Here is a 15,737-nt window from a genome sequence, read left to right on the forward strand (position 1 = left end):
TTCTGCTCTGTATTTTCCCTCGGGGAAAAAAAAAATATATATACATTTAAGGCCACAATCAAAAAGGAAGCACAAGGGAGGGTTCAAAAGCTACAGCTAAAAAATTTATGTACAGCTTATAACTCTTTGCTGTTAGAAATGTGATAGTTACATATTTAAGTTAAGTCTGTACCATCGACTTCAAGAGATCTTGGTGCTAGTCCAGGCCTTTGAGCACATACAGCACATACCTACCACTGTTCACCTGTAATTCAACACTGGATTCTTAAGTAACGTTTTTCAAGGGAGATAGAAAGTCCTGATATCCCCCTTTTATTGACTTAGAAACTGAAATAGAGAGCTAAGTAACTAATCTGAGGCCCTAGAAAGAAGAGCTATCAAAGAAAAAATTACACTGCAGGAATTTGTGGAAAGTCTGTGCTCTGAGTAACGGGAAACACTGCTTTCTGCCTTCAGAGTAAGTTTCATCGCTAACATTTTCAGTGTGAATATTTAACATCCACTAAAACATTCCATTCTCCTCCTTTGTTTTTTTTCATAGGAAGAGCTGCCCAGAATACATAACATTTTGTCTTCTGTTCATCTCTGCTCTTAATCTTGTAGCCAACAAGGAAAAGTTTAACCCACGTGTCATTTTACTTAGAGCTTTTACATTAATTTCCTCTCTGGGCATATCAATAAAACCAAGACCCAGCCGTTTCTGCCGGAGGGGACAACCCGGAGTTCAACATTTCTTAACAGTACTACATCGACAACCTGTGCAAAGTGATCCAAAACATTTCCAAGACTGTTATCTCAGAGAAACTGAAGTCCTCTGAAAATGCTTTTGTCTCTGTACAGGCTATGAGGGATCCTAGACAACCACTTCAAACATAAATTTAGATGGCTAAACATGGCAGAAACAGCCTTGTCCCCAGGTGGGTACTGAAAGCCACTCCGCTGAAGTGAGACTAGACCAGATCACACAAGATCCTAGTCAGCAAAAAGCCGAAGTTTCCCTACCACTATACATGACTCACTTAACCCATGTTAACTACAATTTTCTCTCTGCAGTGAATCCCCAACCACTGCTTAGTATCTGGTATTAGCTGGGTGGTATCGATCCTAGCAAACTTTTTCTGTGATGTAAGTATCTAACAGGAACGAGAACGAAACAATCAATTCATTTCACATAGACCACTGAACAGTCTTCTGGCAATAATGACTTCAACCCACTATTGACATGTCTGGAAAAGAACTAATAACTTAGATAAGAAAGATTCTTTATGACATTGGCAATCTTTTTGCCCTCTACTTGCCCCCGCTACAATCCTTCTAAAACTTTAATCAGGGAAGGAGGTTAAGGAAAGATGGCTTGTAATGCAGTATCGGATACAGTGCTTCAGAGACTTCAGCTTTTAACCACATTTCATTTTTAATAGTCACATCCCAGATTATTTATTTTTCAGACAGCAGCTTAAGTCATTTGAACAACTTTGTGAGCCATTTCCTTTACCCCATTTCTTCAGACATTTGCAGTAATTTGGTAGGTACCAGCTCTTTACATTATTTTCTAGCTCATCACTTTTACTATCATTTTGACTCAGAGCTCATTTCTTTGATGTATAATAATTTGTTGTGAGAACACAGGATATCAAAGGACAGAAATATCTTCATCATCTAATGTGCAGCATGATCTACATGTCACAAAGAAATGGTACGGTTATTATTTATGCTTCCTCTCAACCATCTCTCTTGCACAGAAGTCAGATTGCTACCGTTCAAACTACAGCACACAATCCATTTCACACCAAAGAAACTCCATTTAATACCAGGCAAGGAGAATTCATACACTGAGCTTCGTGGTGTAAAATCCTGTGTTCTACATTGCACAGAATAAGAGAAGTCCAGCTCCCTTTGTCACACGATTGTTCACTGCTCTTTAATCATCTGTGACATCACCCAGAACATAAGATTTGGGTCGTACATGTAACATTTCTTCTATTTCTCTTTTCCTTGCTCTCTGGTTTATTTTTGCTCTTTCCTACTTCTCTTTTCCTCTTTGGTGTGAAAGAAATCTGATATAGCTAACTAAGACAGAACCTCATTTCATTTAATTGTCTGCCCGTGACCTGAGAGGTGGCCAATGCAGGTTTGCTGGGTCTTGGGCTGGATGGTAAGATGGCATTGTGTGCCTGTCATTTCAACTTGTGAAGCTGCAAGCTAAAAATCAGCACCAACCATAAAAAGTGCAATGTCAGCTTCTGTTGTTCTGTCCCCTTTTGTGTCTATTTGTCTTGTTTTGTTCCCAGCAAAATCATATGGGAGTATAAACTTAGGAAAAGCAATAGCTTGAACCCACCTCAAATACATTTCTCTTCTTCCAAAAAGACATATCATAAAGTCTTTAATATCAGCTATAATAGAGTTTACCAGGAGGAAGAACTTCCTTCTAAAATCTTTTTATATACAAAGGAAATGAACATACAAAGGAAATCAAATGGTGAAATGAAAACTTTTTACCTTTTATTGTATTACATATTTTTATAGTTACAGGTTTTATTTTAAAATGTCTATTTCAAAACATCACTTAATAAACTACATTTCAAATGCTCTAACTACGTTTCTTCTTTTGTCTGTATCTCTATTAAAAGATTAAAACAATTTTCAGGGGCAATTGTGGACTTAGTGGACTTAGTAGGCCAAGGTCTTCATGCTGAAACTGCAAGTTCTTAATATCGTACAGTGAGAGAGTCAGGCTAACACATCAGACCATTTAGGAACACTTATTCCATTGAAGTTAACACCATCAAAATTAAATTTATGGCGTTTTTAAATTATGCAGGTAGTATGCATTTGTCGGGATGTGGGTATTCATGCCTGTAGTGACATAAGGCAATATTGATTTCTTATTAAAAAATGACCATATTAATATTGACTTTGTTCCATCTTATACTATATCTCCTTAGAAATACCTGTGACAGTTCCGATAGCAAAACTCCACCTGACATTTGCTTACCTTTCTTATAACTGCCCTCATGTTTCCCATCTCACCCTATACTTGCAATGCCTGATGTTGCCATTACATCCAGCCACAGCAATGTATTAATTCAAAAGGCATCCTAAAAATTGCCTTCCTTCTCAGCACATAAAAGACATTATTCACTCATCCAACTGCCTAATTTTCCCCTTCATTTAAAATTATTGAGTTTTTGGGAATGCTGCAATATGCTAGTGATCGATTGTGTCCAGGTTTCTAGGTGAAATGACATTTCAGGTATCTATTACTACCTCTAAGCTGTGGTACCTGGGTTCCTGGGAGCTCTTCCCCAGTCTTGGGTGAGGGTGTGAGACATGTCTGTGTCCTACCTGCATGCTGGGACCATCCCACCCTCTGCTTCTCTCCCATACTCTTACATTCACTGGGAAATAAGATATGTGAGCAGTTCAAAAGGAAGGGATGGGCATTCCAGTCACTGGGAGAATGTCTGGGTGACAGAGAGACTAGCGCAGAACACACTGTGCAGTGGACTTGCCTCTCAGTTTCTGCGATTTGGGGGGTTCCTACCATGCTCACTTAGCGAAACTTGCTGCAGCTGAGATTGGCTGAGGCATTCCCACTAGAGCTCGTCTCTCCTAAAACAGTCTTTGCTCCAGGTAATCATCCATCATGATAAATACTGTTTGATAACAAAAAATTCTATGTCAAGGCCTAAAATGAGTGATTGATCTTCATGTGATAACCCTTGTTCTCTCTTATCAACTTCTGCCTGAAATATTTGTTATCATCACTTGTTTCATCCTGTTCGATATAAAGTTACAAATCCATCCAGAAAATAATGATGTTTTTCTATGCGTCTCCAAATGTTTAGCATACTTCTGGGCTCTGCAAGATAGCAATAATAATAATCACTAAACGGTAGCCTCCGGCCCTAGAATAGCCTGCAAATGTTAAAGCTAAATTAACATGTCAGCGTGCAACATACTCTTGAATTGCAATTCACAAGACAGAGTTGAAATAGAAAAAGACTAAAAGGCTAAATATACAGAAAGCAATAGAGTCCTTCTGAAGGACAGAGATGTTTTTTTCTTGTTCAAAGCCCAAAGTCCAAATTATCTGGTGTTTTTTACCATAAACAAAATACATTATTGTAAAATATTCACCTAAAAATAACTAACTACATGTTGCTACTTCACAAAAAAAGTGTAAGAGTATGATTCTATCCAACTTTACATGCAAGGATGTCAAATATAGCAGTATTTCAAAGTCTACCTCTAACAGAGAAGGAAACACTGCTAGAATTTTGGCTAGCTGAACACAAGCCGAGCACAATGCAAAAGCTCACTTAAGTGTGGCAGTACGCAACACTGCCACCCTGGCACTTACTGAAGCCCAGGGTGTGCTCATTTCCATATCAATGCGCCACATGTTTCTCCAAGACAAAGCTGTTTCACACCACTGCTGCTATTTGAACTTTGGAAATAAAGGGGAAGGTTTCTGTATTATTGTTAAAAACAATGAACCTCACATCCTTTGTGCACAGGATACAGTTAATGAACACTGCGCTTTATAGGGCTGTATTAGTGATTGCGTGCAGGAGGAGCGTATTGTAACAGAGCTGTGCTGTGCAAGAAAGACAAGCATTGCTTTAAATTCAGAACACAGGGCTGTGCAAGTAATAGGGATGCGTTCCAGATTTAGAAGAAGATTATATTCACTGTAACTTTGTTAGCTTGCTTAATGAGCCTATAGCAAAACCCGGGAATCGACAGTAAAGTGAAATTGAAGTGATTTGTCCAAGGTCACACAGAAACCCATGAAACAAGTCTGTCCCACTTCTGTGTCCATTCGTGTTTTAACAAGACCAAGTTTCTTCTTTACCCCACAGAAAAAGAAATACTTTTGAGATGTCTTACAAACCAATACTAAAATACATTGTGCCATACAAAACAGTAAGCCGCAGAGCATCGGCAGGGAAAACCAAAACCTTCTGCAAAGGCCGTATCAAAGGACCAGAAGCTTTGCCATGTCAAATTACAACACAGGGAACCACTGTGTCCAAAAGGTTATTACTGGGAAAGAACCACCGTTTCCCCGCAAGGAAAGTAAGTGAATATTTCAATGATGTAAAACAAAGAACATTTAAAACCACTTTTTCTAGCTAAGGGAAAACTAATCATTGTTGAACCTGAGGCTTCAAATGCATGTAATGAAGTCATTATTGCACATGAATATGACTCCTCAACCAAAATGCTTGAAATTTCTGCCATAATAATTTTATTTAGATTGAAAAGAAACCATGTAGTCTACTATTCAATTAACAATAATTCTTTATTTGCTACTCCCTGGGTTTTCCTTACAATCTTCTTTTCTTTTCACATAGATTACAGGGAGGAAAAAAGAAGAAAAGAAGAAAAAAAAAACCCTTATTCAGAAAAAAAAAGTATCAGAAAGTACATTCAAAGATTACCTGTCAACTTGCAACAAGTTGAATTTTATTTCATCACACAACAGCAAATGAGAACAAATTTTGTTGCCATACCCTTTGAAGAGTAGATGCTTTTAAGAAAACAGAAATAGAAACTGTGTCTGCTATCTTTTTGTTCTGCAGCAACAGAAGGATGGCAGGCCTCTAAGCTCACAGAATCACAGAAGTGCTGAGGTTGCAAAGGGCCTCTCAAGATAGTCTAGTCCAGTCCCTGTTTAAAGCGGGGTCAGCTACAGCAGGTTGCTCAGGGCTGTGTCCAGTCAGGTTTTAAATATCATCAAGCAACTACCTCTCTGGGCAAACTATTCCAGTGTTTGATCACCTTCACAGTAAAATGTGCTTTCTTATGTTCAGATGGAATTTTCTGTATTTCTGTTTGTGCCCTCTGACTCTTGTCCTGTCACTGGGCAACAATGTGAAAAGCCTGGCTCCGAGTTCTTTGCACCCTCCCATCAGGTTCTTCTGCACATGGATAAGACACCGCTGAGCCTTCTCTCTTCCAGGCTGAACAATCCCAGCTCTCTCAGCTTCTCCTCATTGTCAGATGCTCCAAGCCCGCAGTCATCATCATGGCCCTTTGCTGTACTTGCTCCGGTATGTCCATCTCTCTCTTGTACTGGGGAACCCAGAACTGGACACAGCACTCCAGATGTTATTCACTGGTGCTAAGCAGAGGGGAAGGATCACCTCCCTCAGCCTGCTGGCAATACTCCTCCTAATGCAGCCCAGGATACCATTATCTGCCTTTGCCACAAGGGCACATCATTGCGGTTCACGTTCAGCTTGGTGTCCCAGGACCTCCAGGGCCTCTTCTGCAAAGCTGGTCTCCAGCTGTTTGGTTCTCAGCCTGCACTGCTTATCCCACGGGGTTATGCCTCCCCAGGGGCAGGACTTTGCATTTCCCTTTGTTGAACTTCATGAGACTCCTAACAGCCCATTTCTCCAGCCCGCCAAGGTCCCTCTGAATGGCAGCACAACTACCTGGTATATCAACCACTCTCACAGTTTTATATTGTCCACAAACCTGACAAAGGTGTACTCTGTGCCATCATGAAGGTCACTAATGAAGACGTTACTTCATTGGTTTATCTGTGAGGATGTTACGTGAGGCAGTGTCAAAAGCCTTAACTAAGTCAAGATAAACAACTTCCACCACTCTTCCCTCACGCACCAAGCTAGTCATCTCATCACAGGAAGTTATCAGGTTGGTCAGACACAATTTTCCCTTCCTAACTACTATTCTTTTTGTCCTTCATGTTCAGAAACGGTTTCCTGAATTACTTATTTGTAACCGTTACTTGGGAAGACAAATGCCATCACTTCGAACGTCCCCCCCTTCCTTCTTCTTCCCCCAGCTTTATGTGCTGAGCATGATGTCATATGGTATGGGATATCCCTTTGGTCAGTTGGGGTCAGCTGTCCCAGCTGTGTCCCCTCCCAGCTTCTTGTGCACCCCCAGCCTGCTCGCTGGTGGGGTGGGGTGAGAAGCAGAAAAGGCCTTGACTCTGCGTAAGCACTGCTCAGCAATAACGAAAACATCCCTGTGTTACCAACACTGTTCCCAGCACAAATCCAAAGCATAGCCCCACACTAGCTACTATGAAGAAAATTAACTTTACCCTAGCCAAAACCAGCACAACCAGTAAAGACCAAGGCTAAGAAGGCAGAAAAAGCAGGACCCCAGTGGAATATCATAAAGTCTACCTATTGTCAAAATTATGTATTTTGTTCTTTTTCCAGAGGGTAGCCAGATGTCAACGAGTCTTTAGTTGTCAATTTCTAGGACAATTTTGCCCAAGCATCAATACAATCTATTATCAGAATACTTCTGTATGTTCTTATTTATTAATGACACATCATTATGAGCAGTTGGTAATCATAATTACCTGTGTATTTTAAAGCCAAAGCAAGATATACCCAGCTAAGACAGGGGCTGAGAATGCTGATGGTGAGGATAAAAAGGAAGGAAGAAGAAAGGACACAATTTGCTAGGGATCTGAATACCTGCCACAGGACAGAAGCAAATGTTATAACTCTCATATTATTTCAAAATCCACATTTATAGTTGATTCATCTGAAAACACTGGCCATAACACCTGCGAGCTTCTCTACCCAGAAGCAATCCCTGAGAGAGAAAAATTCCCTATAACTCAAAGCAGACCTAGCCTCTGACAGGCAGGAACTTTTTAACTCCTTAGAGGCTGCTGCTTCTGCTTTCTTACTTGAGGACGCCCATCTAAGAGAGAAGCACAACAGGCGTAACTGAATAGAAAGCTGGTAAGTCCCATTTGTAGCTCAATGAATTGCCAGAATACACAGCAGCTGAACTATACCTGTGAATCTGGTATTCCACAAAAAATCTATTAAGTCTATTTTTATTCCATAAAAAGTCTATTATGAGGATACCACCTTGAAACCAATTTAGGTGTAAAACTATATTGCGAGTAAAGTTTACGGCAAGCATCAGAAGATAATATATAGATGTTACCAGGCTGAGAGTAATCAGTAAGGAGACAAAGGGGCAATTGGTCTCCCACACCTGAGTGTTTCGGACAAGGATCAAGTCTGAAATTCAAAACCTGAGCTAGAACAAAGTCCTAGAAATCATAAAAGATCTAGAGCTAACAAAGAACTGAACTTTGGGAGAGCCTAGTCCTCAGCGTGCTACTTCGAACTCTGAACAAGGAGTGCAGGCTTCCAGGAGCCTATACTGCACAAGCAAGATGTCTCAAGCCTCAAGTAAGTTTGAACACAGCCAGCCACAGAGCAGTGAATCACAGAAAGTCAGACCAAACCTGCAAAGAGCCAGCCAGCAATGGAGTTTAAATCCCACCTCTTACCTTCCCCTCAGTCCTTTTTGACCACTGGATATCTGAAACTGTAGTACAACCTCCCAAGGACAGGAGGTCTCAAAGGGTATGTATAAAGGTCAACTTTTTCAGTCCTTTAAAAGCCAATGCCCCTCTGAACATGTGCTGAAGAAGCATCTCACAGACATAGGAAGTATTAAAATCTACCCTTAGTGTTTCACATGAGGGCAGGTGGGACTTTGAAAACATATCGCATTATGCCTCAACTAGCACAGCAGAAGCCACATCTAATTCAATAACTGATTATCCCAGAGTTCTCACCTATAGGATTATTTGTATTGTTTTTACAAGAGAAGATGGAATTGCTGGACCGCTAGTGTTACACAATTAGCAACTCCTGCATTCTTCTTCCCAGCAGAGAAAGTGCTGGGAACTTCACAGAGGTTGCATAAAGTTCTTCTACATTAATAGGCTTTTCTGATTCTGCAAGCCCTAGCCCCTAAACAAGGTAAAATTAAGCTAGCTAACCAGCTAGCATTAGCAAAAATCATGTCTTTGGCACAAAGGATTATGATGGCCTGATAGATTTTGATCAGGCCTATAATATATATACCAATCCTCTGGAAAACCAAATAACTAGTGGATGGAGGCAGAATATGGGTGGCATCTGGTATGTGCAGAAAAAAAAATAGCAAGTACTTCCCAGTCTCATACACGGTAAGTAACTAGTTTTGTTGTCCTTTCGACTCAATGAAGGTGAAATGCAAGGTATTGCCACAGGGTGGCTCATCTAGCCTGCAATGGAAGCCACAGATTTTCTGCTTACACAAGCAGCTGGGGCAAGGCAGTTTCAAACCTTTACAGATTGCTACAGCCGGAGTACACAGGGAAAAACTACTATAAAGAGAAAACCTGGAAGGGCACAGACCCAATTTTAATTCACCTTAATCCTGCATAGTTTCTCTCACCCCAGTGAAGCAACAGTCATTCCTGATGACTTTGTGGGTGGACAGTGCCTTGTGACGTGAAGGCACTGAGCCCACATTCCTCAGCAGCCAAAAATCCCACTGACTTCCTTGGAATTTCCAAATGACCAAAGAAATGCAGCCTCGTGCCTTGTTCCTATACCTGCTCACCGTGACAAAAAACGTCCTGTTCTCTTCAAAGGATTTGGGATACGACTCCTGCTTGATCGACAGTGTCATAGTGAAAACTGACGTCACTGTCCTTGGGGAGGGCTGTCAAAAATTTTATATTAACCTGTACAATAAATGTCATGACACAAGCTGTTAGGGTAGCTGACTAACAGACTGAAAAACATGCGTTTTTAACTGCCAAATGTTTCTAGAGGTGAAAAAATCTCATTTGTTTTTAAAAAGTAGTTTGGTATAGGTAGAAAACTTTAAAAATAACTATTCACAGTAAAAATTAAAAATCCCACAGAATATACAACTAAATTATTGTAATGCTCAGGCATGTTCAACTACTATAGAAAAAAGTGTTCTGAACAACTGGAAGTTAGGATTCTTTTGTTTCTAGCAGTTTTTTCTCCTCTGCCACTATATGTTAGAGGTCATTTTCATCTTGAGCGAGACACAGTTTAAATTTTGTAATAGTTATATGCTCACCCTATCAGGTTCGGCAGTGCAATTTTCAAAATGCAGTTGATTACATTTTCTCTGATTTAATACATGCATTAATATAATGCATTTCAAAAATCCAGTATATTATCTCTTCTGAGTACTACATATTTAAAACAGAATTGGGAACTTAAAGAGAGAATTAGATCCAAAAATGTTCCCCATGCCATGGCTTCTGAAGTAGTCATTCACAAATGCTTTTCAAATCTATTAATTCTACTCATGATGAATGCTAGCTACCCTGCCAAATCTGAGGAAATTGCTTGAAAGACCAACATCCATAAAAACCACTAAGCTCAAAATTAATTCCAAACAGTCTGATGTACTGCTTAAATAATATGACACAGGAAAAAACAAAGAACAAAATTCCCTAGGACTCTAAGAATAGAAGACTTAGAGTCCTAATACTCCAGCAGAAGAATTACACTCCAGTGGTAACAGTAGCCCCCAGGGCAGTATATACTGACAAGAGTAATGCAACAGGCCTATACTACTGTTTGCAATCGCAGAGCAGATCACCTTACCAGCATGGTTTTGCCACACTATTTGCGTGCCCATGCGCTGCAGAAAGTATCAGGTTTATTATAAACAAGCAGATCAGTTGCACAGCACTTGAACAAGAGGTGCAATGTTTTCTGGAAGCATCTAATGGCTTCCAGACCCACGAACACGAGACAGTTGTCGGGCAGTACTCCCGGCTACTGTTCTAGCAGGCTGCTGGCACCCTAAAATCCCAAAGTGGTCAAGTACCTTCCAGGTAAAAGATCCAAAGGGAGGAAAAAGGCAATCCCAGAAAACCGGGTGTGTGGTAGCCTCTGGGTGAAAGCTCAACAGAAAGACTTTCTCAGAAAAAAGACGACTTTCTCTAGGTATCACGTTTTCATGTGATGTATAGAGAATTTAAAATATATAAAGAAAATGTACCTTTCAACACAAACTGTGTTGTGTTCATTTTCTCCGGAATGTCATATTCTCTTTACGCACCTAGGTCACTATGAGATAGCGAGACACCGTTTTATTCCCACCACTATTGAAGAACAGTGATTTCCTCCCCCTCTCCCCCCCCTCCCGGCAAATTCACCGGTGGCATTTCCCCGTGACGTTTCACGTGGCGCTCAGCTGGTGGTGTTACGTGAAATCACGTTAACGCCCCCTCCTTGACAGAGCTCTGCGGGGGTGTCCGCGGCCGGCAGCCGGGAGGGCGAAGACCCGCCGCCCTCCCCTGCCTGCCCGCGGGCCCCTTCCCGCCCCGCTCCTTCCTCCCCCCCCTCCGCCGAGGCCCGGCCGCCCGCAGGCCGCTCCCCCGCCCCGCGGAACTACAGCACCCGAAATGCAGCGCGGCCGGCGGCCGGCTCCCGCCCCGGGCGGCCCCGCGCTGCCTGCCGGGAAATGAAGGCTCTGCCGGGGGCGGGGCGCGCGCGGACTCGTGCTCCTCGCACGGCCCCGCCCCCTGCCCGCTTCCTCCCCTCCCGCCACGCGCCCCAGGTACCGGCCCGCTGCCCCGCCCCCCCCCGCCCCGGGGCGACGCGCGCCTTCCCTTTCAGCGCGCGGCGGGGCGGGGCGGGGCCGGCCGAGGGGGAGGGGCGGCCGCAGCGGTGGCGCGGCAGAGGGAGGCGAGCGCGGCGGCGAGCAGGTGAGTGGGGGCGCTCGCCCTCCCTCCCTCCCTTCAGTGCCGCCCGGCCGGCGGGAAGGGGCGAGCGGGGCAGGAGGCGCCGAGGGGAATGAGGGAGGCAGGCGGTGGGGAGCGCGGGCCGGGGGAGCGGAGCCTCGACACCGCCCGTCCCGCGCTGGGCAGGGCCGGCCCCCGCCGCCCCCGCGCCGCGCCGGCCGGTGGCGCAGCTCCCGCGCACCTGTGCGGAGGCGGCGGGCGGTTGCGCCGGTCCCCGCCGGCGGGGGGCGCCGCGGGCGCTTGGGCCGCCGCCCGGGCCGCGGGACGGCGGGGACGGAGCTCCTCTTCCCTGGGGCGGGGCGGGGTGACTTGCCTCGCCTCGCCTCACCTCGCCTCAGCGGTGGCTCCTCAGCCGGCGCTGCTGCGGAACCGGCCGGCTCCCGAAGGCCGGCGGCTGGGCGAGCTCTGCCGGGCCGTGCAGCTGCGTGAGGCCGGCCCCGCCGGTGCCGCTGGCTCGGCGGCCGCTCCTGAAGTTACGTAAAGCGGCGCTGGGCGAGCGTGGCCGCCCGGAGGCGGGAGCCGCAGCCCCGCCGTGGGGGCGCTTCCAGCGGGTCCCCCCCAGCTTCAGGGCTGTGCCGGTGGCTGGCTGAGAGACACCGACGGGTTTTGTTCGGTTTTCGTCTGTTTCAGAGCCAATAAATCACAGGCAGAGGTAGGCAACGTAAGCGCATCCTGCTGTGGAATTTGCGGGGGGAGAGTTACCTGCAGTTGTTTCTGATTCGGTGACGGGCTTTTTGGGGCAGGAATCGTCCCTCTGTGTGTATATGTGAGATGCAGTAAGTAGGCCCCAATTTTGAGTTCATAAGCAGGTGAAATAGGTTGTTAAGTAACTTGATTGAAGTCGACACAAAAGGATTATTTTTAAAAAACTTTATAAAACCTGTCTTAGCAAGTTGTCCCTTTAAGTATTCCACTAGTTCTTCGGCTGACATTCCCCGGTAGCGTTTAAATCCTAAACAACAGAGGTCAGCCTGACTGCGTTGTCCAAACAGAGAGGTAATATATGTAACCAGATCACAAATAGTATTGCATAGCTAAAGGTCTTCTAAATTCAATTAGAACTGTTAATTAAGGATTGTTTTGTTTCTAATCTACTATCCTTGAATCGCGTGGCTTACATGTTTCTCACTGAACATACAAACCATTAGCTTAAAAGGGTTTGGAATTGCGATAGCTGCAAGCTGGAGGCAAACCCTTTTTAAGTGGTTTTATTATAGGCTATTTGCTTCACCCACAAAGAGGGAGATGGCTGTTGTAAACACGCAGTAGTGTAAGTTGGTGTCATGCTGTTTTGTAGCATGTGATGGTCGGGTTCCTGGGACTCTGTCCTATCCTGTTTCAGATCTAGCAGTTCAGTACTTTAGCAAATGTTCTCTTCTTTTTATTTCATTCTTAACTTATAGTTGGGAATCAAACTAAACCAAATACGGGTTCTGAACAGGAAATTAATTTCTCGCAACAAGTACAGTAAGTAAATATCTAGACAAGAAAGAGAGTGCAGTTGCTGGATTATCTCCTAGGTGTGGTGAGCGATCTGTGTGTTTGGAAGTTGATGTGGTGCAATGATTCTGCTGGTTTCGTGCAGTGACATGCGAGACCAGTCTGCAGTGAAGCTTGGGTAGTAGCAGACTGTACACCTAAATCTTTCCTCCTTACTACGCTGGCATAAGCAAGGAGGGATACGGTTTGTCTCAAAGTTTTGATTTGTTTCTTTTTTAAATGAGATTATTTTCTGTTCCTTTTATTGCATGCGTTGGCAGTAAACTTCTGTATTCATAGAAAAGTCTTGAGTCCTAAGGTTGTGACCCTCATTTGAGCATTGTAATCTTTTTCTAATGTTTAGCTTTCATAAACTGCAAATTAATGTGATTATAAACCCTGTTGTGATTCATAGCATGTAAATATTTTAATTATTTTGAAATTGCGATACTTTTACAGTTTAAGATGGATTTACATACATATATATGCATATATATGTGTTTATGAGTCTTGTAAGTTCTAATGTAATATCTTTGTATGTTTCTTTTTCTGTTTTCTTGACAAAAAAAAAAGTCAAATTAAATGACACGGTGCGCCCTTTGCTCACTTGACCTGACATTTCTGTTACTTAAATAATAGTCTTCTGTTACTTTTCAAAGTTATAGGAAGCTGGGTGTGACACTGGTAGTGTCAGCCTCTTTTATTTATCTACGGGTATGTTTACTGTGTCAGATTGAGTTAAGAATTTCCTTCAGAAGTACATAGTGTGATCATCCCTGTTTAATATGCATTGGCTCACAATTTGGGATGGTCTTGCAGAGTACAAAAGAAACTAAACCAGAAAACGGACCCTGGTAGTAGACCTAATGCAGTCCAGCTGCTAATAAGCATTCAGTCAATGGTACCAAATTACAGCTAGTCTGACATAAAAGCTGCTGAAGCATGTACAATGTGGATGTTGGATTCTTAACACTAAGTGCTTTACAGGTCTGTTTGTGTGGAGCTGTGTTGCTTGCCAATATAGGTGCAGCCTTTCAGTAATGCATGTGCATTTCAGAGTAGTAGTAAGTATATAAGTTCAAGATAGCAAGTTCTTGACTGGCATTTCACTTTAAAGGAAGAAGTTCTTCTAGAAGAGACCCTGTTCACAAGTATTGTAACTGGTGAAAATAGTGTTGTGATTTATGGTTGGTTTTTTCTGTTTTGTTTTTTTCCTAAAAAGTGCTGAAAAGCACAGGCTTTTTTTTCTTCTCAAAATTCCATGAAGTCCTGGGTGAACTTCACCAGATTCCCTGAGATGTGGGCTTATTTTCCTTTCCTGGTTCAGATTCATGAAGTCATGCAGCAGAAGATAATAACCACTTTTTTTTATTTACTGATCCTCTGATTTGTTGCAAACCTGGACTCAGTTGGGTTCTTCTGTTTATAGGGATTTAATCCCACAGCTCCCAGGAGCATAGCTGGGTAGGGCATTCTTTAAGGGGATGCTCTCAATTACTTACGCTGGTAACATGGAAAGGTCACTAAAGTGGCAAGTGAAGAAGCAGTTGCCTTGTTCAGTGTTTTATACAGGCAAGAATATTGCTAGAGAAAATCTACCAGAGAATACTTCGTCTTGATATTTCTCTCTCTATTAAAAAAAATTATTGCAAAGTTTATTGTTTGAGGCAGAAAACAGATTCACTTACTGAGATACAGGTGGAAAGAGGGCCTTAGATCTTGGTCTAGCTCCAGAAGAAGGTCTTGTCTCGAAGACAGGTGTGATTTGCTTCTTTCAAACTCTGTGAGGCTGAAGCAAGTCAGTTGTCTGACACAGGGGGTTAAGTCACATAACCAAGCACAGGACTATGCTGCAACAGAAGCTGTATCCTGTACCTGGCCAGCAAAGTCAATCAGCAGGGGCTTATGATACTGACATTTCTGCTCCCTCGGATGCTGCTGAGTGTCCAGCCTCATGCCACAGTGAAGCAGAAGTTCTCTCCAGGAGTCACTGCCAGTTTGAAATTGTTCCTGTTGGTCAAGTTCCCTGATCTTTCTGACATACAGAGCGTGTGAAGATTTCCCTATGTAGCTGAAAGGATGAGGAAGTTTGGGTTTTTTCCTTCACTCAAGGAATTTTTTCAAGAGCATTTTTCAGTCTTTCTTGTTGATGCTGGTTCATTTCGTATTTATTTCCTTATTTGTGTTCTCTGAGATTTATTTAGAGCAAGAGAATGAAAGCATCACTTCACCCTGGCAATTAGGAAACTCATTTGGTTTTTGCTCCAATAGATGATTGATTATGTATATGATGCGAATCAGCTTTCCCATTTCACAGCCACCTCCAGCCTCATGGTTGATTGGTATGCTCTTGGGTGAAATGGGTGGTGACTCAAATCCTATTAATCCGAAGAGGTGGCATCTAATTTGCATCTTGTAAGAGCTCTTCTTTGAGTACTTCGTTAAAATGAGGAGATGGTGCTTTTCTGGCAGTTTGATACTGCTGTCTTAATTTTCTTTTTCTAGAAATATACACACATGCACACAAAAGATTAATTTTGGCTTGAAATGGTTTTCTTGAAGAAAAAATATCAAATCTTTTATTTATCTCTTTTTTTTCCTGAACTTGTTTTTTCCATTTTAATCTGCTGGAATGGAAAACTAGCTGCTATTGCAACACTGCTTTTGATGT

General features: G+C 43.0%; 1 protein-coding gene and 1 long non-coding RNA gene across 11 annotated transcripts in view; one reads left to right on the forward strand and one right to left on the reverse strand.

Annotated features, from left to right (window-relative positions):
- The window catches only part of LOC148057287 (uncharacterized), a 103,352-nt gene extending 92,417 nt beyond the window's left edge, over positions 1–10,935 (reverse strand). The window contains exon 1 of the long non-coding RNA XR_015703235.1: positions 10,843–10,935. This is a non-coding gene — a long non-coding RNA (uncharacterized LOC148057287). The remainder of the gene's footprint in view (positions 1–10,842) is intronic.
- Positions 10,936–11,444: 509 nt separating this feature from the next.
- The window catches only part of SNX16 (sorting nexin 16), a 35,059-nt gene continuing 30,766 nt past the window's right edge, over positions 11,445–15,737 (forward strand). For 3 of the 10 annotated variants that reach the window (XR_015703227.1, XR_015703231.1, XM_087750817.1), the window contains exon 1: positions 11,802–12,239. The gene's annotated coding sequence lies outside the window, so the exon portion shown is untranslated. Of the gene's footprint in view, positions 11,552–11,801; positions 12,240–15,737 lie in introns of those variants that run through there. The other 7 variants (XR_015703222.1, XR_015703219.1, XM_087750787.1 and 4 more) reach the window with 5 other exon arrangements.

This window comes from Nipponia nippon, unplaced genomic scaffold (assembly GCF_047370975.1).
Source record: "Nipponia nippon isolate SJK-2023a ecotype South Korea unplaced genomic scaffold, ASM4737097v1 scaffold_1, whole genome shotgun sequence".
NCBI lineage: Eukaryota > Metazoa > Chordata > Aves > Pelecaniformes > Threskiornithidae > Nipponia > Nipponia nippon.